Source organism: Bos mutus, chromosome 7 (assembly GCF_027580195.1).
Source record: "Bos mutus isolate GX-2022 chromosome 7, NWIPB_WYAK_1.1, whole genome shotgun sequence".
NCBI classification, from domain to species: Eukaryota; Metazoa; Chordata; class Mammalia; order Artiodactyla; family Bovidae; genus Bos; species Bos mutus.
Window position 1 is genome coordinate 104,242,359 of NC_091623.1, and position 9,813 is coordinate 104,252,171.

A 9,813-nucleotide genomic window follows, 5' to 3' on the forward strand; every position below is an offset into this window, starting at 1 on the left:
TGGACTCTTTACCATCCAAGCATTCTAACATTCATAACTGTGTATGAGTTTCTGCGGAGACAGTTTCTGTCTCTCTCTCCATTTCTACCAAAGATCGCCAAGTGGAGACTTGCTGGTTTCCAAAATCAGTTTCCTTTCATTAAACCTAGTCTGATCATTTATTTACAGAAGTCTGGTGGAGAATAACCATTTCTTCTAGAGTCTCTTTTACATCTGCTTCACTGGAGCTTTCCCTAAGGATTGTATAGAAAGATGTTTCCCTAATTGATTTTAGTCATTTTCCTTAGAACTGGAAAATTAATTAGAATTCTGCTGAATGATGAACATGCAGCTTGGTTAAGTTTCTGCTAGGAAATTAATGCACACCCTGAGTACCTAACATTTTTAATTTATGACAAACTTTTTCCTAACTTGATATTGATTCCTATTTTTCCCACCTTCCAGAAAGGCCCTTTTTCTCTGCCCCTTCTAACATCTTCCCTGGTGGCTCAGTTGGTAAAGAATCTACCTGAAATGCCAGAGATCTGGGTTTGATCCCTGGGCCTGGAAGATTCCCTGGAGATGGCAACCCACTCCAGTACCCCCTTTCCTGGAGAATTCCATGAACAGAGGAGCTAGGGAGGCTACAATCCATGGGATCACAAAGATCTGGACATAACAGTATGACTAAGTTTCACTTTCTTTTCTAATATCTAATTTCAATGTACTTTTCGGGAACCCATGAAAGGAAGTGAATTCTCCCTTTTCAGATGCCCCTTTGCTATGTACTACATACTTCTGTGATGCTTGTTTAGGGGGAAATTTCACTATTTACAGGCCACAGACTTTCTGTAAGCCCCTTGGCATTTACCCCAAACTTTGAGAAAGAGGACAGAGACAGTGCTACCAAAAGCCACAATCCATGATTAGGGGCAATGAGGAATCCACAGTGTAGCAAGGAAGGGTGGGGTCAAGACAGGACCCAGCTTGGCCTCTGACAATGATGATGAACAGCTTGAAGACTTACCATGTAAAGATCTCTTCCCTTATTACAGAAGTATCTTATTTAGTCAACAATTAAAAATGAAGACCTAATACACTATACACAAAAAATATGCATAAAAATGAGTATGATCCCTGACCTCATGGAGATAAAATTATGGGCAGGTGGAGGCTTGGGTGAGGCGCCAGGAATCCTCAAGACCACCTTCAGGTGATAATCAGTAAAGGTAAAATGCAATAGGACAGAGTCTAAGAGAAACCAGGTGCAAGCTTCCAGCTATCTTTTCCCAGTGGCAGCACACAGCAATGCTTAATTCTCCCAACAATAATGTGTGACAACATGTACAAAACATGCCCAGCAAGGAAGCTCACCTGAGCCTTGGTATCCACAGTGGAAGTTAGTCATACAGGCATGGGACACCTGTAGGACTCACTGACCTTAGTTACTCAATCTTCAGCATTGACCCCGGAGGTCAAACTGATGCAGCATGGTCCAGGGCCCCAGAGGAACAAAAACAGGCTATTGTTGTTTCCTTGCTAGACTGTGTCTGACTCTTTGTGGCCCTGTGGACTGTAGCCCACCAAGTTCCTCTATCCATGGGATTTCCCAAGCAAGAATACTGGAGTGGGTTGCCATTTCCTTCTCCAAGGAATCTTCTTGACCCAGGGATTGAACCCACATCTCCTGCATTGGCAGGTGGATTCCTTAACACTGAGTCATCTGGGAAGCCCATAATAACACATGTTCACTATAAATTACAGTATTAGCAAAACTATCTGGCATGGCCCAAGTCTTGACATGTACAAAGATGCTTTTACTGGGCAGTATATTCTGATGACTTAGAGGTTATCTTCTAGGAGTTCATCAAGGACCTGTCCTAAAGACCTGTGGAATATATAGAGTCTGCACAGCTTGGGATGCACTCTAACATTCTAGTACTCAAGGAATCAGAAATACACCACAAATGAACTCTGGCACTTTCCTCATCCCATAGAATTAACAAGTCCACCATGTTTCCCTTTATGCTTTTTCTCCTGTCAATTATGCTTAGAGTTGGCTAGTTGGATAATGGAAGGTAATGGCCTTCTTATGGACAAGCATTTGCTTAGCGACCATGGATCATGACCAGCACTTTAGTGGACTACTCACCTTTTGCCACTGATGCCGCGCTAATTTAACATGTGGTAATAAACTCTTATAGGATCGCTGTTCTCATGACTTAAAAGCCAGCTAATAGCTAAGGTTCAAAGAAATCCCCTCTTCACCAAAACCCAGTCTAAGATTTTAGTATTTAGTGGCTATTCAAATGCAAGTTAACTTATTAACTTAATGACAACATATAGAGATTATTTAATATTAGCTGCTGGGTACTAGGGCTGGTATGTTGACAGATAAAATTTAGATGAATTGATCCATGCACACAAGAGTCTCAATTTCAAATAGCATCTCTAAGAATTTCTTTAAAAATTAATTTCAAAAATGTTTTTTCTGTATATTATATCAGGAAAAACTTTCAGTTCAGTTCAGTTCAGTCTCTCAGTCGTGTCTGACTCTTCGCGACCCCATGAATCACACCACGCCAGGCCTCCCTGTCCATCACCAACTTCCGGAGTTCTCCCAGACTCACATCCATCGAGTCAGTGATGCCATCCAGCCATCTCATCCTCTGTCGTCCCCTTCTCCTCCTGCCTCCAATTCCTCTCAGCATTAGTCTTTTCCAATGAGTCAACTCTTCGCATGAGGTGGCTAAAGTACTGGAGTTTCAGCTTTAGCATCATTCCTTCCAAAGAAATCCCAGGGCTGATCTCCTTCAGAATGGACTGGTGGGATCTCCTTGCAGTCCAAGGGACTCTCAAGAGTCTTCTCCAACACCACAGTTCAAAAGTATCAATTCTTCGGTGCTCAGCCTTCTTCACAGTCCAACTCTCACATCCATACATGACCACAGGAAAAACCATAGCCTTGACTAGAACCTTTGTTGGCAAAGTAATGTCTCTGCTTTTGAATATGCTATCTAGGTTGGTCATAACTTTCCTTCCAAAGAGTAAGCGTCTTTTAATTTCGTGGCTGCAGTCACCATCTGCAGTGATTTTGGAGCCCAGAAACACAAAGTCTACCACTGTTTCCCCATCTATTTCCCATGAAGTGATGGGACCGGATGCCATGATCTTCGTTTTCTGAATGTTGAGCTATAAGCCAACTTTTTCACTCTCCTCTTTCACTTTCATCAAGAGGCTTTTGAGTTCCTCTTCACTTTCTGCCATAAGGGTGGTGTCATCTGCATATCTGAGGTTTTTGATATTTCTCCCAGCAATCTTGATTCCAGCTTGTGCTTCTTCCAGTCCAGTGTTTCTCATGATGTACTCTGCATATAAGTTAAATAAGCAGGGTGACAATATACAGCCTTGACGTATTCATTTTCCTATTTGGAACCAGTCTGTTGTTCCATGTCCAGTTCTAACTGTTGTTTACTGACCTGCATACAAATTTCTCAAGAGGCAGATCAGGTGGTCTGGTATTCCCATCTCTTTCAGAATTTCCCACAGTTTATTGTGATCCACATGGTCAAAGGCTTTGGTATAGTCAATAAAGCAGAAACAGATGTTTTTCTGGAACTCTCTTGCTTTTTCCATGATCCAGCGGATGTTGGCAATTTGATCTCTGGTTCCTCTGCCTTTTCTAAAACTAGCTTGAACATCAGGAAGTTCATGGTTCACATATTGCTGAAACCTGGCTTGGAGAATTTTGAGCATTACTTTACTAGCGTGTGAGATGAGTGCAATTGTGTGGTAGTTTGAGCATTCTTTGGCATTGCTTTTCTTTGGGATTGGAATGAAAACGGACCTTTTCCAGTCCTGTGGCCACTGCTGAGTTTTCCAAATTTGCTGACATATTGAGTGCAGCACTTTCACAGCATCATCTTTCAGGATTTGGAATAGCTCAACTGGAATTCCATCACCTCCACTAGCTTTGTTCGTAGTGATGCTTTCTAAGGCCCACTTGACTTCACATTCCAGGATGTCTGGCTCTAGGTCAGTGATCACACCATCATGATTATTTGCATCGTGAAGCTCTTTTTTGTACACTTCTTCTGTGTATTCTTGCCATCTTTTCTTAATATCTTCTGCTTCTGTTAGGTCCATACCATTTCTGTCCTTTATCGAGCCCATCTTTGCATGAAATGTTCTCTCGGTATCTCTAATTTTCTTGAAGAGATCTCAAGTCTTTCCCATTCTGTTGTTTTCCTGTATTTCTTTACATTGATTGCTGAGGAAGGCTTTCTTATCTCTTCTTGCTCTTCTTTGGTTACTCTGCATTCAGATGCTTATATCTTTCCTTTTCTCCTTTGCTTTTCACTTCTCTTCTTTTCACAGCTATTTGTAAGGCCTCCCCAGACAGCCATTTTGCTTTTTTGCATTTCTTTTCCATGGGGATGGTCTTGATCCCTGTCTCCCGTACAATGTCATGAACCTCATTCCATAGTTCATCAGGCACTCTATCTATCAGATCTAGTCCCTTAAATCTATTTCTCACTTTCACTGTATAATCATAAGGGATTTGACTTAGGTCATATCTGAATGGTCTAGTGGTTTTCCCTACTTTCTTCAATTTCAGTCTGAATTTGGCAATAAGGAGTTCATGATCTGAGCCACAGTCAGCTCCTGGTCTTGTTTTTGCTGACTGTATAGAGTTTCTCCATCTTTGGCTGCAAAGAATATAACCTATCCTATTTCGGTGTTGACCATCTGGTGATGTCCATGTGTAGAGTCTTCTCTTGTGTTGTTGGAAGAGGGTGTTTGTTATGACCAGTGCATTTTCTTGGCAAAACTCTATTAGTCTTTGCCCTGCTTCATTCCGTATTCCAAGGCCAAATTTGCCTGTTACTCCAGGTATTTCTTGATTTCCTACTTTTGCATTCCAGTCCCCTATAATGAAAAGGACATCTTTTGGGGGTGTTAGTTCTAAAAGGTCTTGTAGGTCTTCATAGAACTGTTCAACTTCAGCTTCTTCAGTGTTACCTGTTGGGGCATAGACTTGGATTACTGTGGTATTGAATGGTTTGCCTTGGGAATGAACAGAGATCATTCTGTCGTTTTTGAGATTGCATCCAAGTACTGCATTTTGGACTCTTTTGTTGACCATGATGGCTACTACATTTCTTCTGAGGGATTCCTGCCCGCAGTAGTGGATATAATGGTCATCTAAGTTAAATTCACCCATTCCAGTCCATTTGAGTTCGCTGATTCCTAGAATGTCGACATTCACTCTTGCCATCTCTTGTTTGACCACTTTCAATTTGCCTTGATTCATGGACCTGACATTCCAGGTTCCTATGCAATATTGCTCTTTACAGCATCGGACCTTGCTTCTATCACCAGTCACATCCACAGCTGGGTATTCTTTTTGCTTTGGCTTTATCCCTTCATTCTTTCTGGAGTTATTTCTCCACTGATCTCCAGTAGCATATTGGGCACCTACTGACCTGGGGAGTTCCTCTTTCAGTATCCTATCATTTTGCCTTTTTCATACATAAATATGCTTATACTCTGGCATATACATATTCATTTAACTATAAAGTATATATAAGCCCTACTATTTTAATATATTATGTCATAAGACAATGTATATGTTTTAGAGAATAAAATAATATTAAAATAGATTATAAAATATTAAAAGAAAATTTAATTCTATACCATTTATTATTGGTATATTTGTGACAATAATTTATTATTCCTTAAAAATACTGATTTAACATTTTGTGGTAAACCAATTTGAAGCTTTGGTTTTAAGTTTCAGGTCATGTTTCTATTAATGTAATACTTTAAGAGCTGAAGAAGATTCTCACAAAGATGTGATTTTTCAGAACTTCATTGAGAAAATAATTTAAACCACTCCTGATTTTATTTTGGGTTACCTCCACAAACACAGGAACTATCAGTGTTTTCAAAGTAAGAGTTTACTTGCTTGTTTCTTTGAAGAAACAGTCTCTGAAAATGAATATAGAAAAATTCCTCTTGATCTCTACCCCTGATGCTCATCACCTATGAGACATACTTCATATATTTTTTGTTGCTTCCAATACCCAGTGAACAAAAATCTATGTTCTTCATAAAAATCAATTCTTATTATTGATTAATAATCAGAATAATTAGTCTGATTAATCAGCAGAAATAATCCCAACGCATGGTCAAATAAAGGATTTTGAGGCAAATCAAAAAAATCAATTCTGAGAATATAGCTTTCCTTCATTGTATGGTGCACAAGTCTGAACAACACAATACCAGTTCAAGATACGATACAAGCTACAGTGAAAATAAAGTAATGAACTCGCAGGTGTGTGTGTTAGTTGCTCAGTCGTGTCCTACTCTGTGACCCCATAGACTGTGCCCTGCCAGGCTCCTCTGTCCATGGAATTCTCTAGGCAAGAACACTGGAGTAGGTAGACATTCCCTTCTCCATGGGATCTTCCTAAGCTAGGGATTGATCATGGGTCTCCTGCATTGCAGGCAGATTCCTTACCATCTAAACCACCAGGGATTCCCGGAGGTGTACATAGCACTTGACAAAAAATAGTATGATCTCATATAAACAAATTCATGTGCCAACTTGGGAAGCAAACAGGACCACTGGGCTAAAAACACATTTGACTGTATATTTTCATATTCTATAAAAATGCTTCTCAAAGTACGCCCCTGAGACCAAAAGCAACAACATCACCCAGAAACTCATGTTAAATGTTCAGGGCCCATCACAGATCTACTGAATCAGAAACTCTGAGGTGTGACCTCTAGCCTGCCAGATGTTTCTGGCACATACTAAAGTTTTAGAATCTTAAGTTCCAATGTGCCTTCGTGTAATATAAACTTAGTTTTCTTCCAGTCATGATGGCTTCCCACCATCCCTGGATATTCTGTCAAGGTACTGTTTACACATAAGGCTAAGTTCACAGCTCAAGATGGAAGACAATAGTTTTTAAAGTTCTCCAGTAATTCTCCAATGTACATCCAAGGGAAGAGAAGACCACATTAAAAAAAATTCTCATTCTTTATAGGCACAGCCATATGACAGGAGGTAGGAAAATAGTGGATAATTAGGCAAGAAACAACAAATAAATTATTTAGACATTATTCCAATATCCTCACCTTTGGCTATTATCATTTCCATCATTAGGGAATTTAAGCCCTAGAGTAGTATTAGCAAATTGGAGAATCCCTAAAAGTATCGGAACATACTTCTTTAAGACTATTTTTCTAAAGTAAATTCTTTACAATAGTAACTCTATGGGATAGTCTATCAAAAGATTTAAAAAGTTATGGATGTTTGGGAAACACAGTTAAACAGATCTCTTGACTACTTATTGTAGGGATTCTTAGAGCCTTTCATATTATTAATCTCCTAGAAAAAGATTACTGTATAGAGTATTTCTGAAACATTTTTAAGGAATACCTTTGCCTAGAAATACCTATCAGTGGCTAGAGGGTTATTAGTATTCCACACAAAATACTTCAAAAAGCACTGACTTGTGTCAAAAATAGATTGTATATGTAGCAGAGTAGAAATGTTTTTTTGTCTGCTCAGCTTCTACTTTCTAATAGCACTCTGATTTCCTTTTGAGGAAGTGTATCTCCTCTTGAATGCAGGGCAGTAAACTAAGATGTCTATTTTATCTAATGAAGCAAACTGTATTTCAGAGAAGAATAAAGTTTTGATGTCTAAGCAGCCATTGTACATAATTATTTCTCTCCCCACACATGTAGAATGGTAGTAGTTATATACCATTCTTAGAAGAACTAAGAAAATGGTCATAAAAATCATTTTCTCTGTTCTATGACTTAGTTGAGGAAGCTGTTTGAGATACTCTGCCATGGTTAAGGACTTCCTTGAGGTATCTTACACCAGATTCATTCTTCTATCATCTAGGTAAACTTGATAGTGGGCATACACCCTAATTTAGGCAACTACCAGTCTTAAAAAACAAAGACAGAATATGAATTAGTTTCTCCATATGTCCACGACTGGTCTTCCAGCCTTCCTACTGGTTCTGTGTGTTGCTAGTGTCCTTTAAAAATGTGTTAAATTAGAAACATAGGTTTATCTTGCTTATAGTGCATGATATCACTCTGATAATAGTAGCTTTCCAAATAACCAACAATTTGGGGAGCTTTTATAGACAGAAGGACAGAAAAAAAAAAACATACTCAAGAATATGGGTAGAAAATTCAGTTTTGAGATATGGTTGGATTTGGCACCACACCTCAATCCAACTTGATATACTAAATTTTAAGCTCCATCATGTTCTCTCAACAAACAACTTCACTTCTCCGCACTCACTTGGTGATGAAAATAGGCAAATACAGTGAGGTGCTAAGTTCATGATTGGATCCTTGGATGATTTAACTGTATAAATAAAAACACAGATCCCCATATACTTCAGACAGAGACAACTTTAGGGATGAAATAAGATCAATCTTCAACAAGTGGGAAAATAAAAGAGAAATGAAAGGCAAATGCACCTATAGCAAACAGATGTCAGAGTATACATCATGCTAACCGGCTCTTTTAAGAGTGGCCACATGATCCAGGACAGAATGAAAAAGGTCTGTAGCAAAGGACATCTAAAAATACCCAGAACATTTACTTGAATTTTTTAAGCAGACCACCTTCTGTTTTATAAGTAATTATTTGTGCTTTAGCAATGAAAGGCAGTTATACTGACAGCAGGGAAGGTCTCAATTATACTCCCATCCTGATATTGAATGTGAGGACCTCCTTGGAAGACAAAAAAAAAAGAAAAGAAAAAAAATTAACAAATGTTCCAAACCAGATGTTCACTTTGAAATTTAACGGAGATCTCCCAATTAGCCTTCTTTCATTAATGAAATTGTAGAGTGTTAGCATGTGGTTTTACAAGCAGGAGGCCATGCAGGAAGTATCCCAGTCCAGGAACATTTCTACAAACGCACAATGTTGGAGACTTGATGGGAGGGAGGGGAATGGAAAGGATGCCCTACCTCTGCCACTTATCCATGATGTCCTTGGCTTTTGTCACCAAGACAGTTTAAGCATCTCTACACTGGCCCAGTGAAATTAGAAATCAGCCCCACAATCATGCTTGATTCATTCTGGCATTCTCTACACCATGTGGAGGAATATATTGATCATGTTTCTTAAAATGATATTGTGTGCATTCATTTCAAACAGCAGTCTTTGAAAATGAATATGGAAAACTTCCCCTTGCAGATCACGATTACATGATATAAAGCAAGACCTTATATTTTGGGGATAGGAAAGAGTGACAATATTTTTTTTTTAAACTTTACAATATTGTATTAGTTTTGCCAAATATCGAAATGAATCCGCCACAGGTATACCTGTGTTCCCCATCCTGAACCCTCCTCCCTCCTCCCTCCCCATACCCTCCCTCTGGGTCATCCCAGTGCACCAGCCCCAAGCATCCAGTATCGTGCATAGAACCTGGACTGGCGACTCGTTTCATACATGATATTATACATGTTTCAATGCCATTCTCCCAAATCTCCCCACCCTCTCCCTCTTCCACAGAGTCCATAAGACTGATCTATACATCAGTGTCTCTTTTGCTGTCTCGTACACAGGGTTATTGTTACCATCTTTTTACTTTCTCATAATAAGTTTTCATTAAGATTTCAAAAGGTGGTTTTCTCAGGTTAAATACCAATTGATTTTCAAAAGCACATTAGTTGAGCAATAACAACCTGGTAATATATCTATATCTGTTATCTGATGCTTAATATACAGTATTTTTCAGTCATCAATTATGTTTGAAAATAACCTAAGTGAAAAGAAAAGTG